The sequence below is a fragment of the Diceros bicornis genome, chromosome 17 (genome assembly GCF_020826845.1).
Source record: "Diceros bicornis minor isolate mBicDic1 chromosome 17, mDicBic1.mat.cur, whole genome shotgun sequence".
Taxonomy (NCBI): domain Eukaryota; kingdom Metazoa; phylum Chordata; class Mammalia; order Perissodactyla; family Rhinocerotidae; genus Diceros; species Diceros bicornis.
This window is the reverse complement of record NC_080756.1, coordinates 33,763,793-33,786,564: the sequence shown is the minus strand read 5'-3', so window position 1 is coordinate 33,786,564 and position 22,772 is coordinate 33,763,793. Positions and strand designations below refer to the sequence as shown.

Genomic DNA, 22,772 nt, shown 5'->3' with positions numbered 1-22,772 from the left:
CCCAGAGTGGACTCTCTAGGCTTGAAATTGATCACAAGTTCATCTGAACTCTTCCCTAATTTTCTTCTAAATTTAAGGCAGTTTTCCCCCCAATTTTTGGATGTTCTATTATATGTTATATGATACACAGAACAGATAGGATTACTAAGTAGCCATGCAGTAATACTTTCAGGTGTCTAAACTCTACGAGGTTTGGCTGTTATATACTTTATCTATGATGATATTTCGTTTATCTCATTACGTTTCTATTATCTCACAAGCTCTTCTAAGAGAAAAATATGGAAAATGAAACATTATATGTGTGAATAAGTGTTTGAGTATCACACCCTCTCACTCTGCCAAAAACTATATGCATATCCTGTCATGTTGTAATTTATAAATTTGAAGCCAGTATAGGCTTCGGTCTCAAACATATCTGGGCTCAAATTCTGACATCAATTTGTTGTCACTTTACCTCTTAAGCTCCAATTTGCAATGTTTAGAAGAGAAACAACAGCAAAAATCTACCAGGATTGCCATAGGAACTAAATGAAAAAATGTACTTGTCTGGTTCACAGTCCCCTTTGGAATGTACAGGGTTGCTGAGGGTTGGCGAGAGGAAAATTTTAATAAAGATTTTTTTGTATTTTTTACAAAATCTCCTTTCCAATGTGTAGGCATGCTAACATCTAATTGAGACATGTGTCTCTGATAGCACAGCACATTACAGATGCCCAGTAACTCTGATGATCACCTTTATCTGCAGGCACCAGAATGAGATTTTGATACAAACCATCATCGAGAGAATCAGAAAATTCTCTCCTGTATCTCATGGCCCAACTTGACAGTGGGACAAATAATAACAGCTGACGGTTCCTAGGTACTTAGTACATGGTAGACACTATTGAAATGGTTTTTCACACCTTACCTCATTTATTTTTGCAACAACTCTGTGAAGTAAGAACTATTAATAGCCTAATTTTATAGATGGGAAAACTGAGACCTGAAATGTTAATTTACCAGAGGTCACCCAGCTAGTAAATGGGAGAGTCAGACTTCAACCCCCCAAGTCTGGCTCCAGGGCCAGCACGCTTGCCCCGACCCTGCACTCCCTGCATCTCAACTAATGGTTCTTCAGAATGAGACCAAAAGGCTGACGTAGCATAAAACCAAAATCTAGGAGAAACTCTCAGATCTCTCTTCAGAGAGCTTCACTCAGTTCTAGATCTCTAATGGACCTTGTTTTCATCACAGAGCAGACATATCTTTAGCTCTGTAGCTGGCTTATGGATTTCTAGATAACTATGTAGCAGAGAGTCTGTGGTCATCACAATCTTTACCTACTGTTCCTTTCCTTGCACTGTAGTTGATAACAAAGCAACATTACTTTCGTTCTGGAAATCTTGATTGTACTATGTATAACTTATCTGTGTAACTGGCTTGTAAATCCCTACCCCTGTTTCCACTATTGGGCTATTTACTGTCAGCTGCTGACTTTTAGAAACAGTGGTTCCCAAAGTGTCGTCTCCCAACCAGCAATGACAATATCACCTGGGAACTGTTATTATCAGATGGTGCTTAAGAGCATGGGCTTCAGAGGCAGACCAGCCTGGGTTTGAATCTCAGCTCTAGCAATTGTGAGCTGTGTGACAGTGGGCAAGGTACATACTTTACTGAGCCTTAGTTTCCTTATCTGTAAAATGGGGTAATAATACCTTACTCACCCACGAATGTCTGTCTGTCTGTCTATCTATCTATCTATCTATTCCTCCCTCTCTCTCTCTCTGAAGCCTTTCTGGATTCAAATCCAGGTCTGATATCACAAGGTCTGGCTTTAACCACTATCCCCTATGACCTATGTATTTAACTGTAATTAGAGTTTTTTTTTAACTGTTTTTACCGTTATGCTAATTAGAGTTTGTTTGTATAGATTTTTTCCTCCATAAATTTATCCCTAAAAGAATTGTGAAAGGAGAGAAATCTGTTGTGTACCATATAGCTGAAACCCTCATCTGTGGTAATCGTGTCTACATGGCCATTTTGCGGGTGGCAAGAACAGTTTCTAACACCCGACCATTAAAAACAAGTCTTTGGTTATGCAATACATACTTTCTTGGCCTATATGGAATTTGATACCTGTTAAAAGATTTTTCATGGAAAAAATGATCTGCTTTATTTCCTTTCTGAGGTTCTTAAGACTGAAAAGCTTCCATTACACAAATTGTGTCTGCTGGTGCATTTTGCTCATATTCAAAATAAAGACAAACTGAGATCATATTTTTAAATTATGTGAATGGACTACTTTTGAATGGTAAAAGAAACCTCTAGACTATAGTAAATTTTTTACTTAGGATAAAAAAATGATTAGAATCAAAACAACACTGTCTCTAAATGTTTCCATTTAGTTTGATATCTAGAATCATTTAGATGACACATTCCCATCTTTGGAAATTTTTTTTTCCATTTGGTTTCTAGATCTGTGCTGTTCAATATAGTAGCCACTAGCCGCATGGGGCTATTTAAAACCAAATTAATTATAGGAATGAAATTTAAAATTCAGTTCCTCAGTCACACTAGCCACATTTCAAGTACTCAATAGCCACATGTGGCCAATGGCTACTTTATTGGACAGAGCAGGTATAGAACATTTCTGTTATCACAGAGAGTTTTGTTAGACAGCATTGATCTGTATGATTAACTTGTATAGAAAGAACTTATTATGATTCAGATTTCCATGCTACCCATCATTTTGATTAATTCTACAAACACTGAGATGCTTACTATGTATCAAGTGTATGCTAGGCACAAAGAATATGAAGACAAAAAGGAATGTAGCCAAGTCAAGTGGTAGAGACAGTCATGTAAAACATGATTGCAGTGTAACATGAGTTCTCCATGGAGAGGAGAACAAAGGGTAATCACAGCAGAAAGAATCACGCTTGCAAATGCATGAATGATGTGGTGTGTTTGGGAAACTCTGGGTGACTTATTTGCCCCAAACAAGTGAGATTAAGGACTAGAAAGATATGCTGAGGCCAGATCATGAAAGACTATAGATAATTATATCAGTTAGGTTACTTTCAGTTGAAAGAAAACTCAGTTGAAACTGGCTTGAAAAGCAAAGATAATATATTGGTTATACAATGGAAAAAATCCAGGACTACACTCTACAGTGATGAGCAATTACGACTCAACCAGAGCCCTGGCTGCATTGATCTGTGACTCTCTCAGCTCTGCCATTTTGTTCTAGCTTTATCTCTATTACAAATAAGATGGTTGTTATAGTTTCAAGTTTCATGTACATATATGGCAATCTTTGGGTGAAGAGAGGCAGGATCTCCCTGAAGCTCTCTCAAGATTGATGAAACCTCTTTTCTAGACACCCTCAACAAATTTCCCCTTACATCTATTAGCCTGAATGAGGTTACAGGTCCATTTTCTGAACCAACCCCTGTGGCCTGAGGTATGTATGTGGTGTACTGATTTGTTCAGAAACTCAAGATCTAAGCCAATCACTGGCCAGGGAGTAAGAGTGCACTTAGATCTGTAAGCCTTTCCCTGGCGCTGGAGTGAGATCATCTCCCGAGGCACAGTGGCTAGTGAAGAAGAGAGACCCTCTGAATGATAATCCAGATAACTATAAAGAGATAGAGGAATGGATGTTAGGAACCAAGCATCCTGAGAAGAGCATGGCTTCAGGAGTCAGACAGACCTGAGTTGGTGTCCTCTCCGCACTACCACTGAGTAGTGGGCCTTTACGTAACTGAGACTCGGTTCCCAAACAGGGAGACTAATGGTCATTGTCTTTTGCTCCATTGTGAGATGTCAATGAATTTATACAGGAAGAACACTTAGAATAGTGCCTGGACCATGACAAGGGTTTGGCAAATATTAGCTTTTAATATCATTATTCAAATATGGGATTTTGAGCTTTATCTTTTAGGGGATGGCACTCCATTGAAGGTCTTTTTTGTTTTCTGACAGCTAGATGATTTCCTACCACGTAAATAATAATAAAACAGTACTCAAATGATGCTGGTGAAAATGGGAAAGATAATTGTTGGGTCAGCAATGAGTTTATTAGTTGAGTAATTGCAACAGAAACCACACTATCTGGCCCTTTACAGAAGAAGTTTGCCGAATCCTGGAATAGAGGATCAGAAAAATGCCTTCTGACGCAGAACTCCTAAACATGTTAGACAAAATATGTTTTTATAAAACAGTCTTAAAGCATAGCTGAGCTAGAGAAAAAGCAAGAAAAGAGGTGACCATGAAAAATTAGCCTCCTGGGAATTCTCAATAATCTTGGAGAGGATCTTGAATTGGGGGTGTAATCAAGCATAACTTAAATTAGGTTCAAGGAGAGCTAAGCCTACATATGCGTTAAAAAGGCAAAGCAGAATTTCTCTATGGGTTTTGTTAGTGTAAAACACAAAATAATTGGCTTTTTACTTTGACTAATCCAAAACATACCCATCAATTGGTCATCTTCAATGCAGAGATAACTAAACTGGAGCTTGATGGTAACTTAAAACCAAGAAAAACACAAACAGAAGCCGTTTGCCAAATTCTGAATGCTTAGGACTCTCCATTTCTAGCCCAGCAGATATCTTCCAATTGTAATTTTAAAACCTCTTCTCCAAATCTTTCAAGATGGCCCTACTTGTATCAAGTGCAGCATACAAAGTTAGCTCTCTGTAAGCAGTCTTATCTACCCATCCCTTTGCTAAGCCTTCCTTCACATAAACTCCTAAATTCAACCTAAGAATAAAAAGTACTTTTCTTTTATCATTAAAAGTCTATCCTCTGACTCAAATAGACTTTGCTGTCATAGTAAAACTATTGAAGATATGTAGAAGTGAGTGTTTTAAAAGACAACAATTGACATAGCATCAAAATGCTCAAGAAACTGACATATAGAAATTTCTTCTTAAGTCTCTATCTATTTCTGCTTCTGTAGCAAAAGCATTAATTATATTTCCATAAATTTTTTACTTAAATGGTCAGATAGAACCATGTAAAATGAACAGAGCCAGGGCTTGCACCTAAAAGGAGAATGATGTAGTTTAATATTTTTGCAACATTTATTTTAAAAATGAAAATATTCCATAGGAAGTCTGATTTTCTTCTATTTGGGTAGAATTTGGAGGGTAAATGTGCAAGATGGTTATCCCAAACTTGTGGATCACCACAACCAACTCTCCAATTTAGGGTTATACTTAAAGGAATACACTCATAAAACTTTGATTTCCTAGTAATTCTATCTGCTTTTATGCTTTCCTAACTTCATAAGAGTTAGGAAAGAGTAAGAGAGTCTTAGGTTTGGCAAATAATACACCATTTGCTCAAATGTGTTGGATTTGCCAAAACCAATAACATTTACTATTCGAATTTTTTCCCTTTAACTTTTAAATCTAAAACCTTTTCGTTGTCATTGTTCTCACGTGTCACCACTGTGTCTTGTGCATCTGGCACAGTGCTTGACACTTAGCAGGTAATCAACCAAATTTGTTGAATGAACAAGTTGAATGCATTCCAGCTTCTCAGTGGTCTTGTCTGGGTCCAGGCCAGCTTTACTTCTACTGGAAGGCCCTTCTCATCCTTGGCTTTTGCTTCAACATGAGAACTTTCCTGTCTGGGTTCGAGTTTCCTCTGGGTAGGCCTCAGATTCTGCAAATATTTATGAAATGTCTCCTACGAATCAAGGCCCAGTCTACATTCTGCCATTTAACTTTATTCTGACACAGAGTGATGTAAGTGCAGGCATACCTTATTCCTAAGTAGGCCTGCTGTTGCTTTTGAGCAGTATTTCCCTCCAGCCACACACAGTAATGCATCAATTCTAACTCACCTTAAGTAACACAGTGTTCTTCATAGTGGACTAATCATATCAGCTATCTGAAGATTGGAAGTTTTTCTTAACTATTTTCAGAGCACTTAAAGGAACATATCAAGGGAAGGAAAGCTGTCTGAATTAATGACAGATTCTTGAGGACTTTCTCACAAAGATCATTAAAGTGGCACTCTGAGCAAACAACCAGAGAAACACATAAATAACGTCCAAATACATTTACTGTAGTATTATTTATAGTAGCAAAAATTGGAACCAATCTGAATATTCCACAATAGAGGAATGATTCAATAAACAATGATACATACATGTGTTAGACAAGTATGCAGGCATTAAAACTCATATTTTATCAAATATTAAATGATGTGAGAAAATGCTTGTAATACATTCAGTGCAAAAAAAAAAAAAGACATAAATCATGATTTCAAGTACTGGTCCTAAATGCTGATGGGGTCTTGAATTAATTTTACCTTTTGGCACTCCCAAATTTTCACATTATAATTATAATGAGCATGCTTACTTTTATGGTGAGGAAAAAAGCACCCTCTTTCACAGTGAAAAATAAGAACAGTAATCTTTTTCCAAAGTTTTCCAAATACAATTACAATGAACATGTTTTACTTTTATAGTGGGGGAAAAAACACCCACTTTTTAAAACAGTAAATAAATAAGACAGCAAAGCAATCAAGAGATTTCCAAAATTATGTCATTAGATATAAGTTCAGTTGATTTTTAGTTTTGAAACTGTTTATCAAAATTAAATAGTTTGACTTATTTTTTATTAGTAATGTGATTTCAAGTATTCAACATTGTTTTTTTGTTTTTTTGTTTTTTTGTGTGTGTGGAAGATTAGCCTTGAGCTAACATCTGTTGCCAGTCTTCCTCTTTTTGCTGAGGAAGACTAGCCCTGGACTAACATCCACGCCCATCCTCCTCTACTTTATATGTGGGATGCATGCCACAGCATGGCTTGATAAGCAGTGCATAGGTCTGCGCCCAGGATCCGAACCTGTGAACCCCAGGCCACTGAAGCAGAGAGTCCAACTTAACCACTATGCCACTGGGCCAGCCACCTCAACATTGTTTTTAAAAAATCTCCTAGTTTCTTTCACAAAATCTGAGAAGCTTCTAAGGAAAGTAAGCCCGATTTCACATGTTGAAATGTGAACGTGCTCACCATGCACCCATGCTATTCAGCTGTGGGTCCCCAGGGAGCCCAAGCTCACTGCTTAGTCTCTTATATTTGAAAAATGCACTCACTTAATTATGAACCAACCAGCTTTCCACTGTAGCAAAAACACTTTTAGATTGAGAAATTGGTATTTTATTTATTTTGCTATCTTGTATATGGCTTTGCTTAGTAAGACATGACTCTTCGCCACCATAACAGATAATTGCAAATAAATCATTCAGTTATGAAGTTCAAAGAAATGTCTAGAGCATTGTGAGGTTCTTTAGTGCCTTAAAGATGTGTTTCTTTTTACAACAATTGTGTCCATTTTTATGCATTTAGCATCTTAGAGTGGTCACAATCTACTTTGAATAACGCTTGAAGAAAACCTTAGGAACACAATATCCATACCTGAAAAATGAAACTCCAAGTAGTTGTAATTATATTAAGAGCGAGGTAGTTAATTAAGAGTGCTTGTGAGGTCAGAATTTAAAAAATGTTTCATTGAGAGAATACCAAAAATGGTTGGGCTTTTCCTATTAAGCTATAGTGATCAGATAAAGAAAGGGTTACGGTGAGATTATTCTGGGTTTGGAATACATCATCTGAGGAGAACAGGCAAAATTCAGGGTTTCTAGGGAGGGACTATCCTGTATGATGTCACCAGGAAGTGGATTTATCAACAGAGGCAGAGTTTGACAGGTTGCACTGGATATTTCAAGTCAACTTCTCAGGAAAAATGTGAATAACTCAATAAGCCCTAATTTGCCCCTGAGTTAAATCAACTTTGAAATACCCTGGAGACCTTTGGGTCACACTCTGGGCCCTCAGTTCACAGAATTGATTAGGTTCAAGACGATAGAAGAGAGTAACATTTTATAAAATAGTTTCTTGAAACTTTTTGCAAGACTGTCACTGTTTGGTAGTTTCTAGAAGACATTAGATAAATTAATCCCTAAGAGGAAAAATAATGCATTTAAACAAATTAACTTTAAACTAAAAAAATTAACTTTGACACAAATAACATCTGCAAAGAAAAGGCCAACAATCTGACCTTGCTGTGTTTAAGAAGCAACCAACAGAAATGTTAATTTCATTTTATGTAAAATTCCTTGTTCATTTTCAAAGACTCTTTCCATAAGGAAAAAAGGCATTTTCATGTTTGATCCAGGCTACCCTGTGTAAAATCTTCTTATTCTCAACTTCCAAAAATGAATTTCCGATTGACATTAATGATTCTGTTAAATCTCTATATAAAGCAAAAGCAAGTGGAAACAGAAGTTTGTTTTTAAATTCCCAGTGAGAGTTTTGTTCCATTACTATGTTTTATTATTTCTAGGAAATTAATTATCCCACCAAAAGCAAGAGGCTTCTGTAAACTTGGGACAACTAAAGGGAACATAATCTTGCCAGGAATTTAAGTTTCCCATGATTAACAAACACATACTTTTGCTCTGATTTTTATTATTTCTCTCCTTCTGCTGACTTTGGGCTTTGTTTGTTCTTTTTCTAGTTCTGTTAGGTGTAATTTAAGGTTGCTTACTTGGGCTTTTTCTTGTTTGTTTAGGTGCACTTGTATTGCTATGAGTTTCCCTCTCAGGATCACTTTTGCTGCATCCCATATGATTTGGTATGGCGTATTTTCATTTTCCATTGTTTCCAGATATTTTTTGATTTCTCCTTTAATTTCATCAATGATCCATTAGGTTTCTCAGTAGCATGTTGTTTAATCTCCACATCTTTGTCACTTTCCCAGTGTTTTTTTTGTAGTTGATTTCCAGTTTGATAGCATTATTGTCTGAAAAGGTGCTTGTCATGATTTCTTTTTTTTTTTTTTTAAATTTTTTGTGTATTGCAGTAACATTGGTTTATAACATTGTAAAAATTTCAGGTGTACATCATTATACTTCTATTTCTGCATAGATTACATCATGTTCACCACCCAAATACTAATTACAACGCATCACCACACACATGTGCCGAATTATCCCTTTTGCCCTCCTCCCTCCCCTCTTCCCCTCTGGTAACCACCAATCCAATCTCTGTCTCTATGTGTTTGTTTATTGTTGTTATTATCTGCTACTTAATGAAGGAAATCATACGGTATTTGACCTTCTCCCTCTGACTTATTTCACTTTGCGTAATACCCTCAATGTCCATCCATGTTGTCACAAATGGCTGGATTTCATCGTTTCTTATGGCTGAGTAGTATTCCATTGTGTATATATACCACAGCTTCTTTATCCATTCGTCCCTTGATGGGCACTTAGGTTGCTTCCAAGTCTTGGCTATTGTGAGTAACGCTGCAATGAACACAGGGGTGCATGTATCTTTACGCATTGGTGTTTTCAAGTTCTTTGGATAAATACCCAGCAGTGGAATAGCTAGATCATATGGTGGGTCTATCCTTGATTTTTTGAGGAATCTCCATACTGTTTTCCATAGTGGCTGCACCAGTTGCACTCCCACCAGCAGTGTATGAGAGTTCCCTTCTCTCCACATCCTCTCCAACATATGTTGTTTCCTGTCTTGTTAATTATAGCCATTCTGACAGGCATGAGGTGATATCTCATTGTAGTTTTGATTTGCATTTCCCTGATAGTTAATGATTTTGAACATCTTTTCATGTGTCTGTTGGCCATCTGTATATCTTCTTTGGAGAAATGTCTGTTCAGGTCTTTTGCCCATTTTTTAATTGGGTTGTTAGTTTTTTTGTTGTTGAGATGCATGAGTTCTTTATATATTTTGGAGATTAAGCCCTTATCAGATGTATGGTTTGCAAATATCTTCTCCCAATTGTTAGGTTGTCTTTTCGTTTTGTTGATGGTTTCCTTTGCTGTGCAGAGGCTTTTTAGTTTGATGTAGTCCCATTTGTTTATTTTTTCTATTGTTTCTCCTGCCCGGTCAGACATGGTGCTTGAAAATATGTTGCTAAGACTGATGTCGAAGAGCGTACTGCCTATGTTTTCTTCTAGAAGTTTCATAGTTTCAGGTCTTACATTCAAGTCTTTAATCCTTTTGGAGTTAATTTTTGTGTATGGTGTAAGGTAAGGGTCCACTTTCATTTTTTTGCATGTGGCTATGCAGTTTTCCAAACACCATTTATTGAAAAGACTTTCTTTTCTCCATTGTATGTTCTTGGCTCCTTTGTCAAAGATTAGCTGCCCATAGATGTGTGGGTTTATTTCTGGGCTTTTGATTCTATTCCATTGATCTGTGTATCTGATTTTGTGCCAGTACCATGCTGTTTTGGTGACTATAGCTGTGTAGTCTATTTTGAAATCAGGGAGTGAGATAGCTCCAGCTTTGTTCTTTTTTCTCAGGATTCCTTTAGCTATTTGGGGTCTTGTGTTGTTCCCTATAAATTTTAGGATTCTTTGTTCTATTTCTGTGAAAAATGTGGTTGGATCTTTGATAGGGATTGCATTGAATCTATAGATGGCTTTAGGAAGTATGGACATCTTAACTATGTTAATTCTTCCAATCCAAGAGCACGAAATATTTTCCCATTTATTTGCGTCTTCTTCAATTTCTTTCAGAAATGTTTTATAGTTTTCTGTGTACAGATCTTTCACCTCTTTGGTTAAGTTTATTCCTAGGTATGTTATTCTTTTTGTTGCAATTGTAAATGGGATGGTATTCCTAATTTCTCTTTCTGCTACTTCGTTGTTAGTGTATAGAAATGCAACTGATTTTTGCCTGTTGATTTTGTATCCTGCAACTTTACCATATTCGTTTATTACTTCTAAAAGTTTTCTGGTGGATTCTTTAGGGTTTTCTATATATAAAATCACGTCATCTGCAAATAGTGAGAGTTTCACTTCTTCCTTTCCAATTTGGATCCCTTTTATTTCTTTCTCTTGCCTGATTGCTCTGGCTAGGACTTGCAGTACTATGTTAAATAGGAGTGGTGACAGTGGGCATCCTTGTCTGGTTCCTGTTCTTAGAGGGATAGCTTTCAGTTTTTCACCATTCAGGATGATATTAGCTGTGGGTTTCTCATATATGGCCTTTATTATGTTGAGGTACTTTTCTTCTATACCCATTGAGGATGATATTAGCTGTGGGTTTCTCATATATGGCCTTTATTATGTTGAGGTACTTTTCTTCTATACCCATTTTATTCACAGTTTTTAGCATAAATGGATGGTGTATCTTGTCAAACGCTTTCTCTGGATCTATTGAGATAGTCATGTGATTTTTATTCTTCATTTTATTAATGTGGTGTATTACGTTGATTGATTTGTGAATGTTGAACCATCCCTGCCTACCTGGAATAAATCCCACTTGATCATGGTGTATAATCTTTTTAACGTATTGTTGTATGCAATTTGCTAGTATTTTGTTGAAGATTTTTGCATCGATGTTCATCAGTGATATTGGCCTGTAATTTTCTTTTTTTTGTGTTGTCCTTGTCTGGTTTTGGTATCAGGGTAATGTCAGCTTTGTAGAATGAGTTAGGGAGCTTCCCCCCACCTCCACAATTTTTTGGAAGAGTTTGAGAAGGATAGGTATTAAGTCTTCTTTGAATTTTGGTAGAATTCACCAGGGAAGCCGTCTGGTCCTGGACTTTTATTTTTGGGGAGATTTTTGATTACTTTTTCAATCTCCTTACTGATGATTGGTCTATTCAAATTCTCTACTTCTTCTTGATCTAGTTTTGGAAGGTTGTATGATTCTAAGAATTTATCCATTTCTTCCAGATTGTCGAATTGGTTGGCATATAGCTTTTCATAGTATTCTCTTATAATCTTTTGTATTTCTGATGTGTCTGTTGTAATTTCTCCCCTCTCACTTCTAATTTTGCTCATTTGTGTCTTCTCTTTTTTTTTCTTGGTGAGTCTAGCTAAAGGTTCATCAATTTTGTTGATCTTTTCAAAGAACCAGCTCTTGGTTTTATTAATTTTTTTTATTGTTTTTTTAGTCTCTATTTCATTTATTTCTGCTCTGATTTTTATTATTTCCCTCCTTCTACTGATTTTGTGTTTGGTTTGTTCTTCTTTATCCAGTTCCTTTAGGTGTATTGTTAGATTGTTTATTTGAGATTTTTCTTGTTTGTTGAGATAGGCCTGTATTGCTATAAACTTCCCTCTTAGAACCACTTTTGCTGTATCCCATAAATTCTGGCATGTCGTATTTTCATTTTCATTTGTCTCCAGGTATTTTTCGATTTCTTCTTTGATTTCTTCATTGACCCAGTCGTTGTTCAGTAGCATTTTGTTTAATCTCCACATATTTGTGGCTTTTCTGATATTCTTCCTATAGTTGATTTCTAGTTTCATACCGCTGTGGTCAGAAAAGATGCTTCGTATTATTTCATTCTTCTTAAGTTTATGGAAATTTGTTTTGTGGCCTAATATGTGATCAATCCTGGAGAATGTTCCATGTGCATTTGAAAAGAACTTGTATTCTTCGGTTTTTGGATGCAATGCTCTGTATATATCTACTACGTCCATCTGTTCTAATGTGTCATTTAAGGCCAATGTTTCCTTATTGATCTTCTGTTTGGATGATCCATCCATTGGTGTAAGTGGAGTGTTAAATCCCCTACTATTATTGTGTTACTGTTGTTATGCTCCTGGTCAGCTGTTGTAATGCTCAGCTGCTTGTAGTTGTTGTGGGCCCTTCACTCTCTTTATCAGGTGTGGGGAGCCCCAGCACAGTTGGCTGCAAGTTCTAATACTACATTTGTGTTGCAGTATGTCTTTTAAGTGAGTAGGCCCCCAGCCAGGCAGGTTGTTAGGCTCAGGGGCTTAGAATTGCTATAAGCCTCCAGCCTTTAGGTCCCTTGTCAGCTCTCTGAGGATTGCAGCTGGGTGGGGCTGGCCTCAGGCACAGGAGCACCCAATTGTTTCAGGCTTTGGAAGGTGGGGCAAACGCCCTATGTAGGTCTTTGAGAAGCACAAGTCTTCTGCAGCTGACAAGCCCCGCTGCCCACAGGTCCACACACACAGTCAACACAGTCCTCCCCCGTGTGCGCACCCCAACCTCCCAAAGCGGACCCAGTCTCTCCATGGCAGGAGCCCCACACGCTCCACCACTGCCCCACACTCTCAACCTGCTCCTTGTGCATGCCCTGCCCCACTGAAGTTGCCACTCAGTTGCCAGGCTGCAGAAAATCCAGTCACCAATCTATGCAGGCCTACAAGTTGCCTGAGGGCTTGTTGTTGGGTGGGGCCAGTCTCTAGGGTGGGCTGCCTGCCCTGGTTGAGCTGGATTAAATTGGTGCTCTAGTGGGTGGGGCAGACCTGGGCTAGCAGGCCTCAGGGGAACTCCAGTGGCATCTATGACAGCACGCCCACACCAGGCCACAACAATGGCCGCCGCCAATGACCCAGTCCCTGGAGAGGTCTCACCTCTCACCGAGATGCACTCAGGGCCTATTAGGTGAGTCTCTTTTCACCAAAGCACTATGCAACTTTCTTTCTGCTGATTTTAGGATGCTTTCTGAAACGGGTGAGTTTGCGTGTGGGCCCTTTAAGAGCTGGTTTTAATTTCTTTGTGAACTAGATTTTCTGGGGGTACTCCCCAATGCTTTAGTAGCAGGCAAAGTCAGATATTATGCCACTGGTCTCGATTGTGCTGGGTCCACAAAATGCCTACAGCGGGGGCGCTCCCCGGCTCCGCGCTCCGTGCCTCCAGGGAGGCTCCATCCTTTGGGCTTCTCCTGGGCGGTCGTGAAGCTGGCGGGTTGTGAAGTCGGCGTTTTTCCTCTCCAGAAGGGAGTTTCTGCCTCTTCCACATCAATTAGGATTGTCCTTTGTTGCAGGAGTTCCTCTTATCCAGTTTTCAGTTCTGTCTCAGGGGTAATTTTTCCAAGAGTAGTTGTAAATTGGCTGTGTCTGAGGGAGGAGGTGAGTTCAGAGTCTGCTTATGCCGCCATCTTGATTCTGATCCCACTTGTCATGATTTCAATCTTCTTAAATTTATTGAGGCTTGCTTTGTTTCCCAACATATGGTCTATCCTTGAGAATGTTCCATGCGTGCTTGAGAAGAATGTGTAGTCAGCTGTTTTTGGATGGAGTGCTCTGTATATGTCTACTAGGTCCATCTCGTCCAGTTTTTCATTTAAGTCCACTGTTTATTGACTTTTTGTCTGGATGATCTATCCATTGTTGTAACTAGGGTGTTAAAATCCCCTACTGTTATTGTGTTGTTGTTAATATCTCCTTTTAGGTTTGTTAATAGTTGCTTTATGTACTTTGGTGCTCCTATGTTGGGTGCATATATATTTATAATTGATATGTCTTCTTGGTGGAGTGTCCCTTTTATTATTATATATTGCCCTTCTTTGTCTCTCTTAACCTGTTTTGTCTTGAAGTCTAATTTGTCTGATATGAGTATGGCAACACCTGCTTTATTTTGTTTGCCATTAGTTTGGAGTATTGTCTTCTATCCTTTCACTCTGAGCCTATGCTTGTCTTTAGAGCTGAGAAGTGTTTCCTAGAGGCAGCATATTGTTGGGTCTTGCTTTTTAGACCATCCTGCCGCTCCGTATCTTTTGATTGGAGAGTTCAATCCATTTACATTTAGGGGTAATTATCGATATATGAGGGCTTAATGTTGTGTTTTGTCACTTATTTTCCGGTTCTTTTGCATTTCCTTTGTTTATTGTTCCCTTTGTTTTGGACTGCCAATTCAGTTTGGTTGTTCTGTCTTATGACTCCTCTAGTTTTCTCTTTGTTTATCATATGTGATTTTGTTTTGATTATTTCTTTAGTGGTTACCTTGAGGTTTGTATAAAAAATCTTGTGTATGAGATAGTCCGTTATCTGATGGCCTCTTATTTCCTTAAACTAAGTGAATTCAATCTCTTTCCTCTTCCCGTTCTAAGTCATTCTTGTTACAACTTATTCTATCTTATGTTGTGAGTGTGTATTTACAGTGATGAGGTTATATTTATTTTTGGTGGTTTCCTTCCTTTGATCTTTGATTTTGGTATTTAAGTGATTGCTAACCTATTCCAGTAAAGATCTACTATTTTTCTGATTTTCTCTACCTATTTTTCTCCTTGCTCCAAGCTTTGTATTCCCTTTCTCTTCTTTTTCTCAGGCCTGAGGGCCTTCTTGAGTATTTCTTGTAGTGGGAGTCTCGTGGCCATGTACTCCCTTAGCTTTTGTTTACCTGGGAAAGTTACTATTTCTTCATCATGTTTGAAGAATATTTTTGCTGGATAGAGTATTCTTGACAGAAAGTTTTTGTCTTTCAGTATTTTGAATATATCATTCCAGTCTCTCCTACCCTGTAAAGTTTCTGTTGAGAAATCTGCTGAAGCCTGATGGGAGTTCCTTTGTGCGTTATTTTTTGTTTTTGTCTAGCTGCCCTTAATATGGTTTCTTTGTCATTGACTTTAGCCAGCCTTACCACTATATGCCATGGTGTGGGCTTTTGCCTGTTGACGTATTTAGGGGACTTATTGGCTTCACTTACTGGTATTTCCTGCTCCTTCCCCAGATTTGGGAAGTTCTCAGCTATTATTTCCTTGAATAGGCTCTCTGTTCCTCTTTCCCTCTCTTCTCCCTCAGGAATACCTATAATTCTTATGTTACATTTCCTAATACAGTAGGATATTTCTTGAAGACTTTCTTCATTTCTTTTTAGTCTTAGTTCTCTCTCCTCCTCCATCTGGAGTATATCTGTATTCCTATCCTCTATAATGCTAGTTCTTTCCTCCATATTGTCAGCTCTGTTCTTTAAAGATTCCAGATTCTCCTTTATCTACTCCATTGTGTTCTTCATCTCCATCAGTACTGATTGGTTTTTCTTTATGATTTCAATCTCTTTCGTGAAGAAACTCCTTATCTCATTGAATTGTTTTTCTGTGTTATCTTATATTTCGTTGAGTTTTTTTATGATAGCTATTTTGAAATCTCTGTCATTTACAGTATGGATTTCTGTGCCTTCAGGGTTGGTTTCTGGGTGCTTGTCATTTTCCTTTTGGTCTGGTGATATCATGTACCTTTGCCTTGTGTTTCCTGTATTCGCTTTGTTTTTCCTCATCCTGGAAATATCTGGTTGCAGTTTCCACCTGCTGCCACCGTGTGGGGGTTAAGGGCTGTGTAATCTGAGCCCCTTGTGCTCTGCCCCAGCTGCTCCCTGTGATCAGCTGACTGCTCTGTCTGGTCTAGTCTGCTGAGCTGCAGTGTCGGGCATGCAGGGAGCAAGGGAGGGCTCTCTCTTTTGCCCCCTGGGTCCCTGGAGTGGGGAGCTTCTCACTCACCCCTTGTTATCCACTTTCCTGGGGTGCTCAGATGTTGATGGCACCCCTGCAGCAGTTCTGAGTCCTCTGTGTGGGAGTTTCCCACTGGCTGAGAGAGCCCAAAGAACTATGATTTCCCCGCAGAGGGCTGCCCCTCCCCCCCTCTGGGAGCCGTGTGAACTGGATCACTGATCTGATGGGGAGGGAGAAGATTTCTCCTTACCTCTCCCCACTTCCTCTGGGGACCCCAGCACATCCACTCTCACATGTGCGACAGTGCAGATCTTTCCGATCTTCCATTTTGCTCCCTTGTAGGAGTCTGTTGTTGGTCTGTGACTGTCCCTTGTGTTGTATTTTATTGGGGAAAGAGTTTACGGGAAAGCTCACTCCACCATGATGCTGATGTCACTCAACAAACGTACACTTTTAAAAGATTGTAACAAGTTTTTAGTTTGACAGTTACTCAACTCAGATTAGTTGAAGTATATAAGGCCTCTCCCCTATGGGCCATTTCCTTTCTTTTAAGAAAAAAAAAACTAAAGAAATTGATCTAGTCCAGAGGATATATTAACAGTCCCAGAAACAGAAGCAACTTATTTTCTTAGTCTCTTATTTTCTTTTATCATTCTGTTCACTAGTTAATTCAATCACTGGCATGATTTCACATGTCCAGCTTCTTTCTTTCTTTTAAAATTTCTTCCAGTCACATCAAGTCTTTCTTATAGCTTCAGGTTGCCCATACTGATTTCACTCAAAAAGTCAACAAGCCACAGAAGTCAACATAAATCTAGAATATATTTGGTTTTCATTGGGATCTGGATCACATGGTATAATCAGAAACCTTGGGATGACCCAACACACACAAATACACATACACACGCAAACATATACACACGTAGCTGTCTGATTAGCAGCTTTTAAAAATGGAATCTGTTGTGGATGTGGAGAGGGAGTTTTCCTATTATTAAGAAACTATTAAGTGGCAGGCACTATGCTAGGCATCTGATTTTCATTACCTTATTTAATCTCACAAAACTCTTTGGTATCCTATATTGCTATCTCACAGATGAGGAATTAATCCAGGGAAGTTGTTGCCTATCCAAGGAAATGCCAAGGAAGTGACAAAGCAGAATTTATATGCAGTTCTCTTATCTCTAAAGCCCATGCTTTCCCCACTGCATTGCATTGCCTCCCCTAAGAAATTGCTGCCTCTACACTCTGATGACCATGCGCTGCTCTCCAGTTAGTATTTCTGCCAATGATGACAGCTTCATTAGGAAGGTAAAACTATGGCCACTTCCGGATTAGTATCATCACTTTTCCCATCCTTTAGCATGGATAATGCAAAGATGCCACCAATTCTGCTGGAGAGTAGAAATAGTCTTAAGACTGGTCTCCATCTTCCTAGCCACCCCAGCTCCTTTCTTGCCCAGGTACTTATTCTCAAAGAACTCTGTGAAAATGACCTTGGGGAACAAAGCATAATAAGATGAAGAACTGAACGTTGTGTCACCTTTAGCATTTATTATAGATTCTTATGCAAAGTGAATTAAAAGTTTTTTAATGCAAAATTGTTTTTAAGAATAGCAGAAAATATGGTGAATCATTAGTTTCCTGAGATCACAGAATGAGATAGTCCAGAGATTGGCATTTTAGATAAATATGCAAATGAAAACACTGAGGCCCCAAGAGGTCACTTGCCCCAGTCATGCAGCTAATAAATGGCAGTACTAGCATTCAAACCCAGGCCTCCTGACTCCAAAGAGCCTGAGATCTTTCCAGCACACCGATGGCTTTCACCTTCAGTGTGTATCAGACTCACTAGAGAGCTTATACAAAGTGCGGATGCCCAAGCTTCAACTCAGAACTGTTGAGTCAGAATCTCCAGAGTTTTCCTGAATTAGAAGGTCTGAAGTTTTTGTTTTTTGTTTTTCAAACAACTTCCCAGGCAAAATGCCAAATGCCAAAGTTTGACAACCACGCTATAACACCATACCACCTTCTGGTCCTATAGAAATGGTCCTCACTAAAGCAATAAAACTTTTAGGTTAATCCTCTATATCTTATGGCAGTTATTAGTGAACTAGCAAAATCCTAACATTTTGTAAATCTTTGTGATTCTTTACATTGGTATGATAGTTTCTTGGCTTAATTTACATGTACTTGGTGATGTTCAATTGTTCTCGACATAGATTATACTATTTCTTAATAGGTCTTTCTTGTTCGGATTCTAAATTGCAGAATCTGTTGATTTGCTTTTACTCAGCATTCTAAAATTTCTCTGATAAATGTTATAGGCTCTTTAGGACACCAGATATTCCACAGAGATTGCCCTTTAGTTTAAGGGACTTTACCCTTTTTTTCCCAAAGTAAAAATATTAAGCAAATTTTGGTGGGTTATTGGAACTAAATAATATAGTAATATTTGAAGAGACAGACTCAGTAAACTGAATAAAGATCAAAGACTCTCATGATTATTAAAGATACGATTATTTTCACTGATCCCCAGGAAGTAGTGACCAAATATCCTGTGGATACCTCCAAAGTGAGGTCATGTGGATAACAAGTCGATTGCAGAAGTCCAAGTTCAAGACCTCTCCATTGTTTCAAAAGCATAATATAAATGTCATGCCCCCATCTCTTGCCCAATTCCTGCTTCTAATAAAAATGCGGTCTTAGTGTCTGGCTGCAGAAGTCATGCCCAAGGAGTTTATTGAATTCAAAAATTTCTCTTTCTGGTTTTCTTATTCTGCTGAATTTTCTTACTCAGGATTTGCAAGGTTTCTCTCTTGCCTCTGGGCTATAAGTAACTATTGCCATAAATAGAATAGTCTCTCATGTTTAAAAACAGATTAAGAGAGAGAAATAGTTGCCTATGTAATGTCAAATCAGTGAAACACTCCTAAACTTTCCGAGAGAAATGTGCAGCTTTGATATCAGTTTGAAATGCCTAGATCACCTCCCAGCTGTTATCTGTCAGTGACCACAGAAATGTGTCCTGCTCCCATCAAGAATATTGTTTCATAAAATGGAAAAGCAGCAGTCCCTCTGCTTGAGTTTTCATAAATGGTGGTAGTTACTCAACTCTACCTTCTCGATCCTATGCCATTAAAGAAAGAATATATGAGAAGGAATATGATAAACTCTTAGACTCTAAAATAATTATATGAAGTTTGTTATTGGTGGACCATCAATGAAATTCTTGAAATTATATTTTTTCTTCACTCACTTTTATTCTGTTTATTTTTTCTTACCTTTAATTAATGTCTCGTATTAGCAAAAGAAACTTTCAGAAGAGCTGGTGTCTACTGAGATCCATTTGCATCATTTCATCTGTCCTTCATTCTTGTTATTATTACAAAAGAGGAGAGTCTGCACTGAGGCTTTCTAGCTCCTTGACAGTTAATACCCAGGACCCAAGGGAACACTTTGTGTCTTCTTTTAGTAGTAAATATTTGCTGTCTCTCATCCCACCAATGAAGAAGAGCGAGTAACCAAACAACTTCAGGAGCCAAGCTCCCATTTATGGTTCTATTACTATTCTTCCAGTAATTAATTTCAATTCAACAAGCAAAATTGGAGTCTTTTCAATGAACAGTTTGCTGTTGAGCATAAAGATGAACAAGAATCAAGAAATTTACAAACCAAAGGGGGATATTTAAGCCATGACTTTAAAAATGGAGAATTTTCAGAGTCAGTGTTTCTTTAAGTTTGGTACCCAGACCGTCAGACCTATCTGTGTGCCTGGTTAATAAACACAATTTCTGGGTTATATACCAAACCTACTGAGTCAAGATCTCTGAGAGTGGAGTAAGGAAATCATTTTAACTGGTTCCCAGATATTTTGTATGCCTACACAGTTTGAAAACCACTCATGTCTTATAACTGCCCTGGACAGTTATAAAGTGAAATGAATCATACACAATTTTTCAGCAGCAATTATCCATGTTAATAGTCCAACTAGAAAAGTTCTCATCTTCTGATCAGTTAAAATTAACTAGGGAATTTGATGTGAAATGCAAACTCCTGGCTATGCCTCAGTAATTTCTTATTTAGTAGGTATGGGATGGGGTCCAGGAATATACCTTTTTAATATGCATACTAGTGATTCCAATGCAGTTCGCTTGGAAGATAACACTTTAAAAAGCACTGGTCTGTTGGTTGGCAGTTGGCTGTAGTCGCTAGTGTTCTATAAATAGAACGGATGTGAATGATCCATAGAATGGAATAGAAAGGATGTGGCAACATGTAAAGAGTATTATTTTGTTAGAAGCTATAGCAGTATGGTGAGACTCCTGACACGGAAAGTCATATTATTAAGACGGGTAATATAGAAAAATGGGACTCTTATTTAGCACTGTAGTTGGAATTGATGCAGCCAATTCATTGATTTTATTTTGGCTGACCATAATCAATACCATCTGGATCAGAAAACTCAGATTTTTTTCAATTGCACTATGTTCATTCAGATATGCTCTCTCATTTGAAAATATAAATCAATAAGTAGAATATAGATTGGGACATTATTTCCTTAAAGAGTAATTATCTCCTAAAATAGGCATGCTGTAAATTGGTATCTTGGTGCTGTTCAACATCGCTCAGGTTGTCTGAATGTACCATATGGTATAACAGTATTCTCTGCCTTTAAAGTCGCAAAAACCAAAGGCAAGAGAAAATCTATATATGGCAGCATACGCCACATGTGAGGAACCCCGTTGCTAGAAGGGTGGACACTGACGTCATCCTCCACTTCTTGCTCTCAAGCAGCCAGAAATTATCACAGGCCAGAGTCAAAGACTCCACAGAATCCTAAATAAATTTCCCGTGAGTAAAATCTATCACGCAGACTCAAAAAAGAGCCTTCTACAAATTCAACTAATAACAAAGAGGGAAATTGTACAACTTTTAGATCAACGTATCCAAAAATATCTGACATGTGTTTGTTGTCAATGAACATGAACTACGAGAAAAAAAACATTTGACTATGAAAGCAAATATTTTTCATGCTATGATCCATCGAGAGTAGAAGAGCTGTTAAGTATCTTTCTGGAGAACCACAATGACCTTTGTTGAGAATGTCTCTTAGACACTTTATCAACCTTCTCAATCCCAGACATCAAAAAAGTGTTGAGGAGTGACCTAATTTCCAAATTATTTTCAGAATTATAGTAACACCCCACTGACCCTATAGTGCAGAAAAATGATACCTTAGAGACAGAAGTATATTAACTTGCCGGGAAAATATGTGGCTTCGATTCTCTTCTGTAGTCACTTTCAGTGAATTCCCGGGATGGCCTCTGAACATGGTCTTGCCTATTACAAATGAGAGGTGATTTCTCTGACTCTCTGAGGTCAACTTCTTAGTGCCTAATAAAAAAGCCTGGGGTAGCTCTCTAAGGGAGAGAAAAAGCCTGCTACTAAAGATTAAGGAAATGATGAAAATTTGTCCGTGGTTAAAGGGGAAAAGAGGGCTGTCTCTGCCACTGCATTATGATTAAAACCACAGACTGATTTTCTCTGCTCTTAACCTTTCTAAACATTTAGCCTTACTTTCCTTTTCCTCACTGTTAACGTACCATGCCAATACTACAGTAAAATTTCATTTTATCCAAATAGGTTGGAACCAAGATCATTTTATTAAAATCATATTTTCTGAGAAAATGGAAAATACCAATTTAATCTAAGAACTTCTGTGTGAAGGGGAAAGTAGAGACTCCAATCTATCTGAATAATTGTAATAAAAGCTAAAACTACAACTGCCCCTTCCTTTTTTCCCATTTAAATTAGAATATTAAAGAATCAATTAAAATCCCATAAAAAGTACATGATCTCATGTAATTCTCTTACTAGACAATAACTGCCGTTTATATTAGAATGAGATTACATAAAAATTTTATTTTGCTCATTACAAATTTGCTTAATTTGTTATTTTCCAATTATGTGTGTGCCGCTAAGATGTCTTGTTCTTTACCTGCCACACAAGAGGGGCCAAATAAAACTGGAATGCCAGGCTTATGGCAAGGAAAGGGTTTTTATTTTGGGTGACATCAGCCAGGACATGAGAGCTCTCAGATTTGCCCCATCTCCCCGAAAGATGGGAGGCAAGGGGTTTTAAAGGTTGTGAAGAATGTGGCTGCTTGGGGGGGGGGCAGTCTATAGCCTTGCTTGTTGGCACTTCCCCACCAGCCTGCATTTGGCCTGTGCGGCTGCTGGCAGGGAGGGAGGATGGTGAGATAAGGGAATCGCAGGTAGTTGTCCTTCAACCAACTGAGTAGTGGATGGTGGACTCTGGCTCCAGGAAGCCAAGAAGTTGAAGTCTGAGAAGCTTTAGCTTCTTGATATTTTCTGGATATAGTTTTCCTGTAACAAACCTCAAGAATTAGTAATTAGCCATAACTTCAGTGTGAGCCCAGCTTGAGGCTCCCTGGGATTTTAACAGTTTGTAACTTCTATCTGCCTTGTGAAGTTCAGGGATACAAAGGTTTAAAAAACCAATATTTACATATGAATGTAACTTATAGAAGCAAGGAAAGAGGATGAGCGCTTTTGGTTTTAACCCCATACATGCTGGG

General features: G+C 38.1%; 1 protein-coding gene across 1 annotated transcript in view; it reads left to right on the top strand.

Annotated features, from left to right (window-relative positions):
- LOC131416219 (fatty acyl-CoA reductase 2-like) overlaps positions 1 to 22,772 on the top strand; it is a 358,729-nt gene that overhangs the window by 326,687 nt on the left and 9,270 nt on the right. The window lies entirely within an intron of this gene.